Source organism: Atta cephalotes (assembly GCF_000143395.1).
Source record: "Atta cephalotes unplaced genomic scaffold scaffold00015, whole genome shotgun sequence".
NCBI classification, from domain to species: domain Eukaryota; kingdom Metazoa; phylum Arthropoda; class Insecta; order Hymenoptera; family Formicidae; genus Atta; species Atta cephalotes.
In genome coordinates this window covers 2,032,767-2,052,859 of record NW_012130079.1, presented here as the reverse complement: position 1 = coordinate 2,052,859, position 20,093 = coordinate 2,032,767, and the positions used below count along the sequence as shown (strand labels likewise).

At 31.6% G+C, this 20,093-nt stretch overlaps 3 non-coding genes across 3 annotated transcripts; 1 reads left to right on the top strand and 2 right to left on the bottom strand.

The window, feature by feature from the left end:
- The first annotated feature begins 4,160 nt into the window (after positions 1–4,160).
- Trnae-cuc lies at positions 4,161–4,232 on the top strand. The gene has a single exon. It is a non-coding gene; the product is annotated as a tRNA-Glu (tRNA).
- Positions 4,233–4,369: 137 nt separating this feature from the next.
- On the bottom strand, positions 4,370–4,441 carry Trnag-ucc. Its single transcript has one exon. It is a non-coding gene; the product is annotated as a tRNA-Gly (tRNA).
- Positions 4,442–4,717: 276 nt separating this feature from the next.
- Positions 4,718–4,789, bottom strand: Trnag-ucc. Its single transcript has one exon. It is a non-coding gene; the product is annotated as a tRNA-Gly (tRNA).
- Positions 4,790–20,093: the final 15,304 nt, after the last annotated feature.

Genomic DNA, 20,093 nt, shown 5'->3' with positions numbered 1-20,093 from the left:
ATTATAATANAATATATATACTATAANATATATAATNTAGTATATATAACTAATAATCTATNTATATNTATATTNTTTTTTAAAGAGATTGATGTATTTCATTATTCTTAATTTAGGATAACTGCCCAATTACTGTGGCCCCTATTAGTGTGCTTTTATATTTCGATAAAAAAACAGCACAAATAAATAAGAAAAAATTTTTTTTTGTTAAGTTAAATTATTAATGCATACGATACCAAAGATAATATTTTATTTTTGAGTATTAAAGTATTTTAAATATTTTTCGAAAGATATGAGGAATTTGTGAATCCAGTAATACGTATCGCAAGATTTTAAGCTTGTCCCTATTAATGTATTGGAGCTGAGAAGAGTTGTGTTATGTACTATGAAATAAATATAATTGAAATAATGATTTATGTAATATTAATATAAACAATTAGCTTAAATTTATTGTCTGTTTTAGTAACTATATGTTAAAATGAGTCAAATGTTGATAGGCATACAAATTGGGAACACATTAATAAGGCCATCGTTGCTTAGAGGACTCATTAATAGGGACAAAAATATGTTTTCTATTTTTATCAAAAATATTATAAAGTTAACATTTTTTATAAAAGAATAAAGAAATATTATAAAAAAAAAGAAGTAGTTGAAAAACTGATATTGATTGCAAGCAAATAAAATTAAAGCTACAATATTTAACAAATAATTCAGTAATAAGCAAATTGGCTAAAAGCATATTAATAGAAACAGTTATCTTAGTAATGCTGACTTTTTGAAAGATTGAATTAAACAATAAATTATTATTATATTATTATTATATTAATTAGTTGTATTTATCCTAAAACTTGGAGAGTACTGTATGTATATATATATATTGTATACGCGCGCACGCGCGCGCGCGCGCACACACACACACACACACACACACAGTACCCTCCATAAGTTAGAGAACACCCTATGTTTTACAGTAAGCCATTACATAACAGGGATCTGTCTATACATGTTTTTTGTTTAAATACTTCATAAGACGTCCGATATGTTTGACAATCATTTCACAGCATTGAAGTGCTCAAGATTGAATTTCGCACTTTGGTTTATTTTTTTATGTGTATTGTCACTTGTTTTGTAACATCGTATTTGTGTTCGTCGTATATACATTTAATCATAGTTTAACGGTTTCTATAAAAATGGTAAACTATTTAAGTAGTAAATTGATTTCAGACTCCGTAAAAATTATAAAATAGCTCCGAAAAATCAGATTTCGTATGAATCGCATTTTAATAAAAATTCCATATTTTAATAGCATGTTATAAAATTTTTAATTAAAAAAAAAACAAAATAAAAGTACATACATATTTTTGTATCGCCTTTTTTTAATTAAGTACTTACTTACAAATCTGTAGAACATAGGGTATCCCCAAACTTATAGAGAATACTAATAATTATAAATGTAATTTGCGTTAAATAAAAGATATAGATTATCTTAATTTATGAGAAAACGCAGCAACTATTTCATCTATCATAAAGGTATTCATAAAGGAATAGAATATTTCTTGAACATCTTTTTTATTATATAAAATCTTTAATTCCATTTCAAATACTGATAAAAACTTTTATCAATCCTTTTTACTTTTATCTTTTTTTATTTTTCTTTTTTTCTTACGAATGTCTTGGGAGAGATATAAGATTAGAAACAGTTTCACTGTAAAATAAATTTAAGAAAAAGTTGAATGTTGCCTAAATTTTCGTTTTCAAAAAAAATAAAATAAAAAAAATTAAGAAATTGAAAAATTATCCCACAATAAAACGGAGAGCTTTCTGGGAGCTTATAAAATTTTTGTAAGCTTCATTTAAGCTTCAAAAAAAACTTCTCGGGAACTTCTATGTCCGCTTTTGAAAGTTCGTTTTCTTGGAAGCTTCATTTGGTTCGCAAGGAATTCTTTTTAAGCTATCCGAGAGCTCAGCAAAATGAACTCACTGAGAGCTTATTTAGTCGAATTTTGTAAGCTCCCTGGAACTCAGCAATATGAACTCCTTGGAAGTTGGAAATCCATTTTGTCGAATTTTAAAAGTTCCCCGAGGCCTCAGCAAAATGAAGTCCCTGAAACTTAATCGGACTTTATACTGTGTGGATAAGAAATTAAAAAAATAGTAATATATTTATCTTTATCTTTTTTTACTTCATCCTTATATTCTTCTTTCTATCTTACGAACGTATGCTTGGGAGAGATTTATGATCGAAAAGAAAATTTATCAAATGAATTTAAGAATAAAGACGAAAAATGTTAACACATCTTCATTTAAAAACAGAAAATTATAAATTAAGAAACTGAAAAATTATCAATATATTTATGTGTTTATTAAGCTTATTATATGTTAATTGCGTCATAAATTTTCTATTAAAAAGGTAAAAATAAATTTCGACAATTTTATTTATAATTCCCTTAATTCCCTTAATTAATTTAAATTACAATCGTTGTTAAGATAAATTCAACGAATTATTATAAAAGCATAAAAATTAAAGCTTGAAGCATAAATATATTGATTTTCCGATCCACACTTTCTTTTCATTTATATTTCCGATACATTCTGTAAAACAAAATGTAAAACTAACGACGAGAAATACTGGGAAAAAAATTCGAAAAATTCTATTAGTCGCAACTATCTTTAATAATATTTCGAATTACGAATATCGCGAATATAGACGCGAGTAAACAATCTCGAAAATCCCGCATTTGATCGACGTGGAAAGACGGATTTTTTTTGTTCTATTATGAATAATAAAGACGACCTTATATTTCCACAATTATTAAACATGCATCATATTTTTAAAAGTAAATAAAATGTCTTTTTTTTAAATATTATTTTTATCAGTGTTGGATCAGGATGTGCGCAATAATGTAATGCTCTTTTTCTGACTTACCACAAGTTCCTTTTTTTTTTATCCTTTTCCCATAATCGCCATTTTAATATTTTTGACCAATGATCTTTCTCATCCTCTTTAAGTAACAATACCCCTATCCTCTTCCTTCTTTCTTACCATTCTTCTTTCCTTAAATAAGATGCAGCTGCGTCGTTTCGCACCCCGTCAAGATAATCACTTCACACTGATTACGCGGATGCAACTATTTTCGTAATTACTAATCTTTTGTGGGGATGAATGTGCTTTATTCGGAAAAATGTGAGTAATCTCTAACGTGACGATGATTCTATCTGTCCACTTCGCGATTAACACTCCGCGACTGAGAAACAGGTACATTCGTGTCGGTGCTCTACCGCTCTACCGTTTACGGGGCATCTAAGTGCGACGTTGCCGTGTGTTGACAATACTGTAGCTGATAGCATACACTATAGCTATTAGCTATCGGCAACTACTACCACTCTTCCCTCCCCCACGCGTTATTAAGGTAACGCAAGCCAAAATCTGGCATCACTGTAGAGTGATAGCGTGATCACTGTCCTTCCGTCCTCCATCAACATCGCGACACAAAGACGCATGACTGTAACACTATTATTGAAACGTTTTCAAGAGACAAGTAATGGCAGACGTATGTTTGCAGCAGGGCAAGTCGTTTCACGTCTAATTTATAAAAGTGCAATCGTACAAAGTCATAGATTTCGCACTCCTGAATTACAACACATCGTCGAGAAGCTGCACTGAGCTGCACTCCAAAGCATGCACTACAAAGCCAGCCATGGCAACATGGCGCTGATTCAGCTGGTCGACGCGATGGTAGGAAAACGTCAGTGCTGCACTCTGCTACTACAGTGTGTACTGAACGAATTAATCGAATCTCCAACACAAAACATACGAAAAGATAGCTTATTCAAAGATAACAAAGAGATAACTGCTTAAATACGATATTTCTTGATATGAAAGTTTTCTTGGTACGAGTCTAGGACAGACTTTTAAATATTAATGAAGGAAATATGACATATAATAAAACAAGCATTATATAAAATTTATTATTATATATATTATTATTATATATATATATTATTATTATATAAAATTGGAATAATTTGATATTGAAATAATAATTGTGTATTATCTTTATTTTGAAATTTATGGATTCTAAATAATTTATATTAATTTATTGATAAATGCTTTATTCATATTATCTAATGATTGAGTACTGGAAACTCTGAAAACATCCTCCGATATGGTCTAGTGGCTAGGATACCTGGCTCTCACCCAGGAGGCTCGGGTTCGATTCCCGGTATCGGAATATATTATTTTTGTCTAAATTTATAATATAATTATTAATAAATTTTTGAACCAAACAATTTAATTTATAAAATTCACTCTCGTAAATTTTAAATTAAATAATAAAAAAAACATTAATACGAGTGGCAAAAATAAGCCTGCGATGGCCGGGAATCGAACCCGGATCAACTGCTTGGAAGGCAACTATGCTGACCATTACACCACCATCGCAGATGCAAGTCAGTTCGTTCAAAATGAATATATGATACTCAGTTTAACATGGCGGAGAAATAAATTAAAATAAAAAAAAACACCTGAAACGATTCAGAATCAAAATTAATTGCTCGGAAAACTATCATTATGGCGATTGCCATTGTATTGTAAGTGTGATTAATAAAATTTTATGAGTTTTTTTCATGGTGATGCAATGACAATCATTTATTATATTTTTTTATTATATTCGCTCTATATATAAGTTTACAAAAAGAAAAATAAAAAAATAACTCCTGCGATGGCCGGGAATCGAACCCGGATCAACTGCTTGGAAGGCAACTATGCTAACCATTACACCACCATCGCAGTTGGCAAGTGGTTTCATACAAATGTACACATTGTCGAAGGACATTGATTATATATATTCACATAATCTTTCTTCTTGAACAATATCATTAATAATTTTGCTTTTTGTAACTTTCTGTACTTAATCGTTCTACCTTCCTTTTTTTCCTTCCAACTTATATATTTATTTAATTTCAAGTGCAAAAATAATACAATATATTCCAATTAGAAATATTTGCAAAATCTAATATTTGCAAAATACTATACTTTAGAAGACAAAAAAGAATTTCATTTTGTCGATTTTTTTATAATAATTGTTAAAAATTTGATATAAATAAATGTTTTTCGATAAGCAAAGCATAAAATTTAAATATGAAGTTTGTTAAAGAATATTGAGAACAAATCATATACGCGATACAAATTGTATAATACAAACGCAATTAGTAGAAAAATTGATAACTGAGCTCTATTCTACGAAATTATTTAATTTAAGCGAAATTATTTAATTTAACTCTATTGAATTTATATATACATATATCTACTTATTAAGCGTGTAGATTTATCTACATTATGTTTATCAGCAGAAAATAATAAAAGATAAAAATCATCGTTCAAGAAGAATCAAATAAAAATAATCGTTTATCTCCATTATCTAAATTCCAAATATCAGTCACAAATTATATACCGATGATTTTAAAGAACACGTAAAGATTATATTACATTATCAATTTATTAAATAACAAATAAAAATATTTTTCTTTTTTTTACTCGTCAAAACAATATATATATTTATTGTTTTGTCAAATAATATTGTTGAAATAACTTGTTCATCTAAATAAAAATCTATCTACATTGCTTTCAAAATTTAATACATTAATAATTTCAGATGTGACAGATAAATTCATATATAGATAATAATTCGTTACAAAGTCGATATCAATCATGCTACTCAGTCTGCGGCAATTTAGTCGATATCCAGTCACATGGATACGGGATCCATCTCTTAAACAATTTTTCGTAAACCGATATAACTGCCGAATGCATCGGTGGATAATAAAAGCACGCGGCGCATTGTTTTCCGCTCGCTAATTAAACAGCATTATCCGGTCCCTAAAGCTACCGGCCAAATTGCACCTTTATCTGCGGAAATTAAAAAACTTTAGACGTTATCAACTCGGATGTATTGTGTATGCTCAGACATACATACGTACTTACGTTTTGTCAGATAGATAAAATGATCGCTCATGAAAGCTTATCTTAACAATCAACTGTCAACAATTACATGCAAAGATAATTTTAAATAAACGACGAAATAAACCCTTTGCCGCACTCAAGTGAACAGCTTTTCTTAAAAATGATGTAGAACAGGGACTGTACTTTGGAAAAATATCGCATATATATAAAAATTTATGAAAATATGATGGTTCTACAGTATATGATACTTATATTTATAAATTTCCCTATTTTCGTATACGATATTTTTCGAGAATGAAGCTCTTATATGGAAAAAAATGTTTGAATTAACTGAAATTATTCTCTGGTTAAAACTAGAAAACCTACTAGAATTCTAGTTCAAATAACCAACATTCAAAATATCCTAAATAAACCTACTAAAATTTTAGTAAGAATTTAAGTAAGGGATGGTTTGTATCAGTTTGGAGTTTTCAAAAAATTAATTTTTTTTTACCTTAAATGATATAGTCTTAAAAATTTTATATTCTTAAAAAATAAGGTTCTAATAAAAGTTAAAATTAAAAATTCACATTTTTAAATCAAGTTTCGAGCCAGTACAGCACATCGAGCGTATAATGCTAGAAAAGCGTTATCGAGTAGTTCAGAGGAATTTGAAGTATCTGAACTCGTAAGGTACAAAAGAAAATCATTCAGAATGAGCAGAAAAGAAGAAGATAAGACAAACTTCGATATAGAAGGACAATTATAGCCCAGATATTGCAGAAGTAAATTTCTCAGCAAACAAAAATGGAAAAATTGAAATGAATTGAAATGGATTCAGATTTTCAGAAATATTGATTTACGAATGTTAAAAATGAATGCTTTTCAATTCTGAATGCATTTTTATTCATTTATAGGAATTGCATGGAGCATATCTCTATGCCTTTCAATCTAAAAATAATGTTAGCTTTTTCTGTGCATTGAATACTGTTGAAAATTTTGAATAGGAAATGCAATTTTTTAATTCAATTGCATCCAATTGAATCTAATTGAATCCAATTAAAATAAAAAAAAAGTATTCGCTACTTAAAATACACATTCGGATAGAAAAAAAATTCAATTCATTTTAATCTATTTCTCGTTTGCTGGGTTGATATTTTCGATTAAACACACGAAATGTCGTAAAGCAACTTTAAACGCATTTTTCTCGAAATTATATTTTTAACGTTGGCAATACGCGGATGTCAGAAATTGTGCATAGAGACCCTCAAGGGAGAATCTGGCAAAGCAACGTTTAAATTTTAATTGATGCAGCCATCATGTGACAAAATTTTTATATCCTTGTTAAATGTTCGATACATAATAAGAATAATCAATTTATCACATCCTGACGGATTTGTCAGGACTCTTCCTGAGAGTTTTTAGTCATCAAAAGGAGAAGCGTTGGGATCCCCAAGGAGATTTGGGGCACGCAGTGTGACGATGCTCGAGTTGAAAGATTCTGATTCAGGATGCGTAATTCTGAGTAATGCATGAAGCGCATTGCAACTTTTGTCTCTGTTGTTCATCGAATAATAAAGAAAGATAAAACGATACATTATGCACTTCATGCATAACTCGGAACGCACTCATAGATACTTTGTAAATGAATATACGATGTTGAATACTCAAGGCTGACGAACGAGGTTGTACGAACGAATTAAACATAAAGCTATCTTCATGCTTATTTGCTTTTGCTCTGATATATGCTTCGATGCGATGGCGGAATTTGCGAGCAATATAATAACGAGAACGAACTGGATGATTAGCGCGATCAGTTATTTGCATCGACACGGCGGAGATACATTCCGAAATTCTCTCAACGCGAGACACAATGCAAATTCGATTATGTTAGAAACAGCATTTGGCGCTCGGCCCATATTAGCCACGCTCTGGTTACTTGTTTGATTAATTTGCCGTGGATTTAATATCACGAACAATTACGCTCGCGGAAGATCTATGCTGGTACCTCGTAATTTCGCCGCACATCGGAATATCCGTACGGAAGATAATATATCTTCAACTTCGATAAGACATAAAGTTATTATACCGAAACAAAATTATTACTTTAGAGAAAGATTTATAAATAATATATGACCTAATTCATTTTATATATTTATTTTTACTTTCGGCAAATTTTCCAATATACATGTAATTACTGATACATAAAAAAAAACGTAGTATGAAATTTTTCTACCTTTACTTTATTTCACTTTAATCGTGATATTTTAATTTTTATTAATAGCTACTTTAATTATCATACTTGTATATTTAAACTATAATGTCGGGATTATTTTAGTTTTAAAATGAATCTCCTTGCAATTTGCATGTTGATGTTCTACTTCAATAATTTTGTATAATTAAATATTATTTTAAGAAATTTCTAAATTTTGACGTTTTATTAAAATTAATGCAAAGTATAATGAAAATTATAAACTGTCTGAATAATTCAAGTTCAAATATTTCTGCTTAACAAACTTTGCTTAAAGATCCTATTAATTTTGTTATCACATTTATTATATGCGCAGTACAAAGTACAATATCGATTCGAATTACAGATTGGAGACTTATTGACTTGTATTATATAGACGGACGACAAAATTTGAAATCAGTGTTTCGACATCATTACAGTTAGTTAAACACGTCGAGCCCGAAATAAGATTATTGCTATATGCCGTATTTTATCGAAGATGTGCAAAGTTCATAATTCTTCGTGGTCGTTACGATCCTTTTGAACCACAGATCGAATAATTGATCGATTTGTACAGACAAATAGTATCGTTCGCAAAGCTGAAAATGTGATTCGTGCACTTGAAAATAGGAGAATAAATTAGGTTGACGTAAAAATGTAAAGACAATCATTTTTTATCGTTTTTATTTTAATTAACTATACACATATCGCTAAAATCTCTTCAAACTAATACATGAACCGTTTGTAAATGAATACGAAATCTGTAAATAGACAAATCGAATCTCGAAATAGTACTCGTGAACACAATATAGTCATCGTAATATCAAAACGATGTCAGAATGGTTCTAAAATGATTTGACTTGTTGTTCTGCTCGAATAGAAGTAGAAAGTTGCCATATCCGATACGAGGCATTGAGCAGGTACTTATGTTAACGTTCCAACGTAGGCACAAAATTTTAATAGGCAGCGTTATTTTTTTGTAAATCTAAAGCTCTATCTTACTTGATATTTTAAGTAAGTTAACTAATTTAGTAATAAGTAAATTAACTGGAAATTTTCTGGAAATGTTTTCAAATTTAGCAATAGTGTTACAGATCATATTAACTGTGCCAATGTTTGTGACAACTGCAAAGGTAAACGTTCTCAAAATTTAAAATAATAAAAAATTATCTGAGAAATACAATGATGCAAACGCGATTTAGCTATGATATCAAGTGAAAAAGAATTGGCGAATTGTTTTAATTATGTAATTAATCTTGATTATGTAATAATTGAAGACGTAATCAGAACATTTTCAAAAACTAAAGCCAGAAAATATAATAATATATGTTGTTAAGCGTCAAATATATTATTACAAAAAAGAAAATATGAAATTTATTGCATTCGTATTCCTGTGTTATGCAAATTGGTGGAAATTCCTTTTTTTTTTAGTTGTTGGTTCGTTGCCGTTGGCAGGAGATTGATTGGTGTTTCCAGAGTAGAGAGCCTCACAGAGAGAGAGTAGCAAATTGTATCACATGAATGCCCATATTGCCCATGTCCAATCAGGACGGAGATCACATGACCAGTTTTCTCCAATCTCTTTTCCATGCCTAGGAGCTTTGATACTCATATTCAAGAGGAGACGAGTCACATGATGTAGTTTGCTACTCTCTCCTTGGAGGCTGTCTACTTCAGAGACTTATACCCATATATTCATAGTTCTTCCTTGAGGAATGAGGATTCCTTATTCCTCATGTTTTATAAACCTTCCTTGACCAAACAAGGAGCCTTATTAGCTTTCTTTTCTCAAGGAAAGTTATGAATTTCCTTGAGAAAAAACTGGAGAAGATGCAGCCTTCATAACCAAGCAAACCTCCAAATTTAATTCGTCACACCGATCTTTTTACTTTCGACAGCTTTTAATTTGGATCTATCGCATCGATAATTATTATTGATAACTTTTTTTCAGAAATAAATTGCACCAAAAGCATTTTCTCCTTCTTCATATAATAAGCGAATTCGATTGGAATCATTGATGCATATTAAAGCCATTATACACTGATTTAATTTAAGTATAAAAATAAAATGTAAATATTTCGAATTATAAAATACGTATTTTACCTAACAGTAATAAAATGTATTGAGTATTTCACAATTTAATCGATTTCTATGTTTATTTATAAACGTTATTATACATATGTACAGTATTATATATGTACGTTATTATATATATGTATATATTTACGTTATTTTATATATTTTATATATACAGCGGTTTTAATGTGCATCAATGCGCACTGAGTGCGTCCAATCAAATTCGCTATTAGTTTTCTTTTTATCCATTACTGTTGCAAACTGTTTAATCGAAACATTGATTTCTGATTTGTATGAGGTTTTTCAGAGCTTAAAATGATCAAAAAAAATTTTTAGCGATCTCGAAAATTCCCAGGTATCCATATTTCCTGATTTAAAAAGAAAAAAAATTTTTAATCGACGACTTCATTTAATCAACAATGCCTTTATATTCATAATTCATAATATTAGGTGTGCATATATTATGACATGTTGTCCTCAGTAGGTTACTAAAATTCCTAAAATATTCCTTCGGGAAGGCAGACTTAAGATCCGTTTATCCGAAACAAGGAGGCCTTGGAGAATCGAGGTATCCTTCATGAAGGCTTCCTCCATCTTTAAAATAAGGAAGAACTATAAATACGGGATGTTAATAATCCATATACAAAAATAAATTCTAGGGCAGCATATCCTGGCAATGCCTCCACTATGCTATCCATCCTTTTTTTCCCTCAGATAGTCAACATTCTTCATTTATGTGAAGAGATCTTCGAAGAAGTTTTTTTATTTATCTGTCCAATTCAGATAGATTTTCTAAAAGTGTCATTACTGTTCATCTTTGTTCTCTTAGATATTTTTTAGACGGCCTAAAAAAAAACAAAGCATGGAAAGCCTAAGTATAGAAACGGATCGGATCTTTAAAAAATTTGAAAATAGGATCATCTGAAAAATTGTGAATGTACAAAGAAATTTTTTCTTATTTCGAGATCTAATGCTATCCGAAGATCATATCCGTCAGAATTTTAAAAGAGTGATATCTTGTTGCATTGGTTTTTGTATTAGTAATCAAAATCGAAGAAACAAATCAAGGAAATAAAATCTTTTTCCGGAATTAAATTTCAGTTAATTAAAAAGTTCAGATATATATTAAACAATAAATGAAAAAAGGGGCAATTAAGAGTTTAAATTCGCAATAATTGGAGCGATTAAATCAATATATTTCTCAATACTACACATATATAACAAATACATTTCGACTTAATTCAAGATCATCTTCAGCATCTTTTTGTATAAATTCTCTTTTTGTATAAATTTTGTATAAATTCTTTTGTATAATAAAATCTCTTGATGAATAATTCGAGAACATCTTGGTAGTCTTGTATAATATAACTTTCTTAACCGAGCCGACGGCCGGGATGGCACCATATGATGTCATCAATTTTGATTGTATAAAATGTATTTAAGTATAATATATATATATATTTATATATATATATTTTATCGAATTTAACTACGTAATATTGAAAAATTAGGTGAAACATTGATTTCTGCTTTATACGAGATTTTTCAGAGCCTAGAATGATCAAACAAATTTTTAGCGATCTCGAAAATCCTCAGATATCCACATTTTTCTGATTTAAAAAAAAAATTTCTCAGAATTGACGGTTGACCTGGCATCATATGATGTCACCCCATGAATGACACATCAGTTGATTATTGGGCTGTACTTATATGAGAATATTTAGCAAAAGTGCACGTTTTCAGAATAAAAAAAAGCCCGGCTGGAGAGCGGCCTAATACAATTCAAATATTAAATCACAATAATCGAGTCCAGATATATCATTATACCTGCCATATTCTCAAAAAGTATCGCATATAAAAATGTACGAAAATATTATATTACGTATATTGTATATTTTTCTAATATTGTCATGTACGATATTTTTTGAGAATAAGACTCCTGAATTTATATGATATATGAATTTATATGATTTTGTAGATATATCATATCATAATATATCGTTTTACCTTATTATTCATTAAATTAATAAAAAAATAAAATCATTATGCGTGTCACGTAAAATAGAACACCTAACTTGCTGAGAGCTCGGATATTCGTTACGAAAATTCAAACTCGAGCAAACTCTGTCAGCATTCCAAGAAGCGAAGAGGTCGTTATCATTACGTAGAAAAATAACAAATCGTGCCGCGGTATTTTCCGAATGTTTATCATTCACATTGTTATTTGTGACCTTGTAATTGTAACGGATCGGTCGCGCGCGCTGCTTCGCGTAGTTACGCCCTGAAGATTGCTGCACATTAAATACCGTGAGAATACGTAATATCGACACGACGATCGGAACAGTCATTATTTACTCTGCCAAGAAACGTGATAACATCAATCTCGGGAGTTTTATCGATCAAGATACTTTTAGATTTGATTTTCTAATTATGCGATTTCGTGTACTTAACGCGTATCAGTTCAGACCGATGCAAATAATTTTACTATTAGACAGTTGGTAGACTGTAATGGATCGGAAGTTGTTTCTGTTCGCGTCGCGTCGCGTCGTATTGTATTTGTTGCGTTCGATAATTGATTTCAATCGCTGATGGATAAAGTACTTCGTCAACAGAAAGATCAGGCGATCAAGAGTCGGGAATGGTTCGAAGGATCTCGCGATGCCGTGTGGAAATCGTCGCGAGTGGAAATCAAACCGTGAAACGGGACGGTTGGCGTGGAATGCTGGCGTTTCGTGAGTCGCATAATGGCACATATCCACACAACTTGCATAAACGTATAAACGTATGTATAAAGAAAAATCCAGTTATATTTTACTATGAGAGAAATGCGACTAGTAAGTTTGTGTGGATATATCTTAAATGTGTGTCGTCAGGGTTGTGCGTGAGATGTTTCGATATGTAAAAATGTGCGTTGAAAAATGTGTGGCAAAAGTGCATGTTGAAAGCATAAAATGAGAAAAGTGTGTGGTGAGTTTATAGCGTCTCTATGGAGTAACGATTTTGGACATCCAAGATGTCTGCCAGAACGACCAGCACAGTGAGTGACGATCTTAATATGACGATCGAGGAGAGCTGACTCTTCCGATTTCCACTTAAGGAGCGGTGAGTCTCAATGATACAAAATATATCTCCTACAGCATAAAAGTTGCAGCAACAATGCAGCGTCATTGCAGTGATATTGTTGCAAATTCTATGCTATAGATACTACTGCTGTAGACTCTACTTTAAGTACTTATTTAAGAATCTCTCAACGCGAGATTTATAGCGAATAAATAGAGTAAATTTAAATAAATTGTTAAATAAATTAAAATAGATCGGGAAGAGAGTTAAGTAAAATTAATTACTACTTGCGGATCATTATAATCATTCAAGGATTAAATTGCTAAAAATTTGAATCGTGTATACTGAATATTGGTCATTTTATTAATGATATACGTAATAATATTTTAAACCATAAGTTTATAAAAATTACAATTATTTATTATATAATTATTTATAAATTGTAATTAAATTATACTGTGTGATATTAATTCTTTGAAATCTGAAAGCTTTTTCGAAGATTTCAAAATTAACATTCTTGGAAATCTCTCTTTTTTATTTTGCAATTTAGTGAACAAATTTGAATTTCGATTTTCTAAGCATATTTTTTTAAATAAAAATTCGTTGAAAAATATTTTTTATAGAATTGAAAAATTATTTGAAGAACTGAATAATAATATCCATATATAAAAATATAAATAATCCTAAGATGAAAAGATTTTTGTTATGGTATTCCCAAAGTCTACGTCATTTTTCCCAATTAGAGAAAAAGATTGTCGAACAAGCTATCGATTAAAAACTAATTAAAAGCTAATTAATTTAAACGGATTTTTTAGCGTCTCTTGATTTCATTTATTACAGATTGCTTGATTTCAATCACAGATAGATTAGATTATACATCCTTCTCAGTAATTCCGTTTCAACTTATATTCCACAATATATAATTAAATCTCGCATAGAAGCAGTACAAAGGAACAGCAAACTACATCCGGGCGCGCACGAACGATAAGATAACGCGTTGATTAGACTCAATCTTGTGATTAATCACTCTATTTATCTGTGAAAGAAATCGAAGCGCGCGTCGGGAGGAAGAAACGCGACGTCAAAGTAAAATACGGAAAGTTCGCGAACGAAATAATCGCGATAATATAATCTTGAAGGTTTGGAGCGTTAGTAGATATCACGATGTTGTCATCGTTAATAATGAACTAATGATAGGGAATGGAGGGTCATTTAAAGCTCCCGTAACATACTCGCCGAATTACGCTGATAGAAATTGCGCTGATAAAAGAGAGTTAAGATATTCATGCCGTTCACTCGGCCTTATCCTTTAATTATAGAAGGATCTCATTAGAAAAATGCGCAGGTTACGCATGTATTACGCGCGCCACCGACGATCACCTGCGATGCGCATTATCTGCGGATTTGCATATCGCGTGCGTATACATATATATATATATATATATATATGCACATGTGCAATGAGGGACACCTGAGTACAGGCGCCGCCCAGAGTGTATGTTTGTACAAAGAATTACAGAGTACGACGATCACTTCTCTGCGCCTCCACTCTAATTATCGGCACCAAAAATTACGCTCTTTCCGCGTGCAGTTTCAAAATTGCCGTCGGCGCCGATGTCCCATCCCGTGATTTGCCGCCGTGTGTTGATACAACGAGATTGTCTATGTTTTGATAACGGAAAATGCGCGTGATATTTGATAACGTGCGATATTATAGTATCTCTTCCGTTTTGTCACTTCTCTTTAAATAGTAAGTTCTAAATCTGTAGTGTGCAAAAGATAAATTTTTTAAAAATAAATTATATATTTAATTCCTTCCTTGCTGGCGAATTTTAATTCTTTTATCAGCAATGGGGGTGTAGAAATTTGAAAAAAATTCTAGTATACTTGTTAAAGCTTTAACAATAAAATTTCATCATCATAGAAATCGGATTGTATTTTAATTATTTTTTACTGATTTAAATTTATTAAAATTCTCTGACAACCAATACGATGGTGTCTTTGAAGATTCCATTAGCAGACGTTTAACGATTAGATTTAAAAAATAACATTTTTTAGAATCTCTTTTCGAACGAAAATATTTAAAAATGTAGATCTAAAAATAATATTGTTGGACCATTACAATAATTATGTAGAACAGTCAAGCTGATTACTATTGTCAAAATTTTTTCGCGGTATTCTTGTTTGAATCTTTGTGTAATTATTTTGATGATCCAATAAAATTATTTTCGGAAAAATTATATTCTTTTCTTGCAGATAAAAAAATTCAAAAGATTTATCTCTTGAGCTGTTTGATGAAATAAAAAAATTATCTTCATTTTAATCTGGTAATATTAATTCAATATTTTTCAAGTATAAAATTGAAGATATTATACGCTTTCGCAAAATATCGTTGCTTCTGCAGCTCTGCAGTAACTTAATATCATCTTTTTTATTTTTTTCGCGTAAATTTGTGCCCCGCCGGAGCAGGATTACTCGAGCTCATAATACCTTACTCTTTTTTTTCTTCATTGCTTGCAAGTTCGCCGGATAGCACCGTGTTCTACTTTCGGCAACTTCCATGAAGTTCTATGAAGTTTGTTCGTCGTTTCAAGCGTTATTTATTCCTATTCTGTTTGCGCTCCGTCTGAGACGTACCTATCTGTATTTTATACGAGGAAAACAATAAAAACTCGTAATAAAGCGGAACATCTCGATGGATTAAAGAAAAAAAATTTCGACGAAATAGCATTTAGACTAGCGGAACATGATAATGTTTTAAACCTTTGTCAAGTCAGCATCCTCACTATTCCAATTTTTCAGTGATGTGAATGCTAATTTGACAGAGACTTTTTATCTAATCTTTCATGAAAAAATTATCCTGTTAAAATACATGAAATTATAATATAATTCGTGGCATAGATTCTTCATGTTAAATATATTAAATAAATCGCAGAGATGTCTTGTTGCTCCTTTTCCCAGTACCGGGAATGTACGTTAGGAATTTATTGTGTACATCACAATTCCATTAGATCCTCCGCTAATTGTCAATTGACAAATACAAAGCCATTGTCTAATCTCCTCCTTGGTTTCTCGTTCTCCCTCGAATGAACTGCGAGAGGACATACTCGGAGGCCCTCTTGGCGGCCGATCGATCCGCATTAGTCCAAGCACTTCAAATAGTGCGATCGTGGTATGCGTTCAGGAATGGCAATAACGTTGATAGGATAGTAATATGATTATCACCTGTGCAAGAGAGCCGATAGTGGTGCTACATGTATAATTAGAGACAGGATTGAAGGGGCGGAACGAGAGGATGAATTGAGAGGGAGAACGGGAGCGGAACGCAAGTATAATGTCATGCAAATACAGCTCATCACTTGGTCCGCCAGGAATGGAGTGCATTAATCCGCTAATGCACATGGGTCTCGTAAAATTAGATTTGACCAGATTTAGTTGGAAATGCGATATTTCAGTGTCGGCCGAATTCCCGGCGACGACTGCTGGCCGGAGGATAACGCGAAGCGGAACTCTGCGATGCGACTGGCAAAACGAAACGTTGTTACTCGTTAGCCAGATTAATGGCGATACATCGTGTCCTCGATCGAATTGTACGCGACATTGGCGCATTTTAAATCCATCCGTTCCGCGTGTTAAGTAAAAAAAATGCGCGAGCTCAGTCTTCGTGACGCCAATGAGCGTGTCGTGCATTAACATCTATCAATATTCATGCACCGAGTTAGTAGTTATTGTCGCAATGCGTATGCGAAATGCACGTTCATCGACGCACCTAAATATCGCCGCGAATTTCGAGGCTGGCGTCTAACTGCAGCGAGTTCCTCACCGATCTAACAGATGGCTGTAGAATGGTGCTTTTTACCATCATTGAATTTGTGAATGTCCTCATACATGAAAAGTGAAAATTACATTCTGATTCTAACGTTTGAATTACTATTTTATCATTTTTTATTTTTATATTTATTCGTTATATTCAAGTGATGTAAATACATCTGAAAAAATATAAAATACATGAAAAGAATTTCAGTTTTATTGAAATATTTAAAAACTTAGCTAGATAGACAAATCTGAAAATAAATTTGTTAAACTCTCAAAATAATTATACAGAATCTTGATCATTGAGGACAATATTGTCAAAAATTTTAACATTCTAATAACTAGTTTGAACATACATCCTACATAATTATTTTGCTGGTTCAAATAAAATTATTTTTAGATCTGTCTATCTAACTAAATTTTTAAATAGCAAAATTATTCTTTCATGCAGTGTTCGTAAAATTGTATTTTTAAAGTTTAATGTTTATAGGAAAGGCAGTGTAATATATATTTTATGAGGCAAGACAAAATATATATTGTGAAATATATATTGTGAATTATAATAAATTATAATTACCAAGGAAAAAGCTGTAAAATTAAAAAAATAGACTCGTTAAAGATTAAAATATGTTTCTAAAAATGATTTGAATAGTTGTGAGATTTTTTTCAGAATCATTCGCTAATAATTGTGAATTTCTCGGAAACATTCGCAACATTTGATTCGATATTTTACTTTTCAAAAAACAATAATATCAATTCTCTCCGTTTTATTCTCAAATCCCTGAGCGACGACATTTGTTCTCGATGAATCGTGGAGTTGATATCACGAGAATATCTCTCTCCTGCTGCGTTTAGAATCTACCTGATGCCCCCTCCCCTCCCCTCCCCCCTCTCCCCTCTCCCGTTGCCTGGCTTTCCCCTTCTTTTCACGCGGTTTCTCTTTCGATCGTGGGATTATTCGCGTCCAATTAAATTTAACGAATTTCCACGGGTGCGAACGGCTTTATTGGTTTCATTAATTACGCATACATCGCCCTCACGGCACGGCTTCTCCGGAACGCAGGCACGTATTCTGCAATCGCCACTATCATTTCTATCACATGCGGCTCGTACCGTTTCATGCAGTTCTATAGCGATTTGGTATTTGATGATGCAGACGAATCACTTGGTAAAACCGAATTGTATACGGGATTATATTTGATTATACATTAATTATATTTGAATAAGACAAATCTGTTGATTAAATATTCATTTCTTTAACGAGATTGCTAAGGTATTAATTACGAGCTATTATATAGACTTTAATATGCAGTATAATTTTAATTAAAATCTTAATTAAAATAAACTTTATTAGTTTCTATTAACTGAGAATAGTCGGGTTACAAACAATATAACAAACGTTTGATCAAAGAAAACATTTCTCTCTGTGTTATTCTATGCACTTTGTGATATGTCGTAATGAGATAACTCATACGCACCCTCACGCACGATCGCAATCGATTTACCTTTTATTACGATATCTGCATACGCTCTATAAATACTAAACCGAAATAGGGATACGATGCGAGCAGAGGGTGACCGAAGGTTGTTGCGGTGAATATGCCCCGCGGGATCCACGAACGTGTATTGAAGGGAAGGGGAAAATCCAACGCTATTTCGGATTTAGTAATTAAATATTTTCCAGCTCGCTTCGACCACACCGTCGATTTACTACTTTGACGAAATATCGACGCAACGCGAAGCCGTGGCTGGGAAGCGTTTGATTCATAATCACGGCAATGCAAAAGTTTGTTTTAAAAAGCACGCAGGATTCAAATAACGGGTCATGAAACAGCATGAAAGAGAAAAAGCGGGATTAGTAACGTATTTAAAATAGCGTGACGCTTTTTATGCATTTCGCTTTTTTTTTTTTTCGTGTTTTCATTCAAACACGCGAAACATTTTTTTAATATATTAAAAAGAAATTCAATCCGGTTTTTTCACTTGTTCCAATATGTGTTCTTACAAATGTATAGACATATCGATCAAATATAATTCTCATTCGCGTATTTTGAAATATTATTTTTTTCCGTTTAATGGAATAATTTTATTTTGGCTCATGCTCTTTTTCCATAGATTTTTATTACTTTTTGCATATTTCGACATAAAGTAAGCGTGAGATATATGTATATCTAAAAGTATAGAATGATTTTATTGAAATAATAATATTTAATTAGGTACAGATCTAAAAATAAATTTTGTTGTAACTCCCCTCCCCCCCTTCCCCCCTCCTATACTTGAGTTTGTTGCCAAAAATATTTTGATCCAATACAATTTCTTCAAATTTGTATCTAATTACATTTTTAGATATTTCAGCAAACTTTTTTCCGTGTAGCATACAAGAGACAATAGGACGATGTGAGAAAAAGACGTTTTTCTCTTGCGTTAACTTTGAAGCTCTATCAGAAGTTCAGGAGCGGCAAACATGTGAGATCCCGGTGTGCTAGCCTATCGACACGAATATGCTAATTATCTCGTGTTAGTTATGCTAATTTCTCTATGATTCATCAGAGCAAACATATGCTGTCTTGAATTTCATTCTGACCACCTGCGAAGGGTTAATTGTCGATGAATTATTAATTTATGAACAACCCGCATGGTGTACTTACGCTTTAATGATGCCGACGCGTTTTTCAAACGCGTGCAAACCTTCGCTTTTATATAATGTTTGCATTAACTCGCGCCTACGTGTAACGTACTTTTATTACGCCGACAATTAGCCTTGAGCGGAACCGACATTGTTGCGCGTTCCTGACTGTTGCAACGTTTTGCTACTAATGTCTTATAATTACGAATTTAAATAAGGAACGTTTTTATCTTAATTTTTATTTGCATACAATTAATGTTGAACTCGAATTTCTGTCGGTTACTCATAATAGTCATAATTATATGATATAATGTTTCTTGCTACTTTCCTTCATTTTTATACAGAAA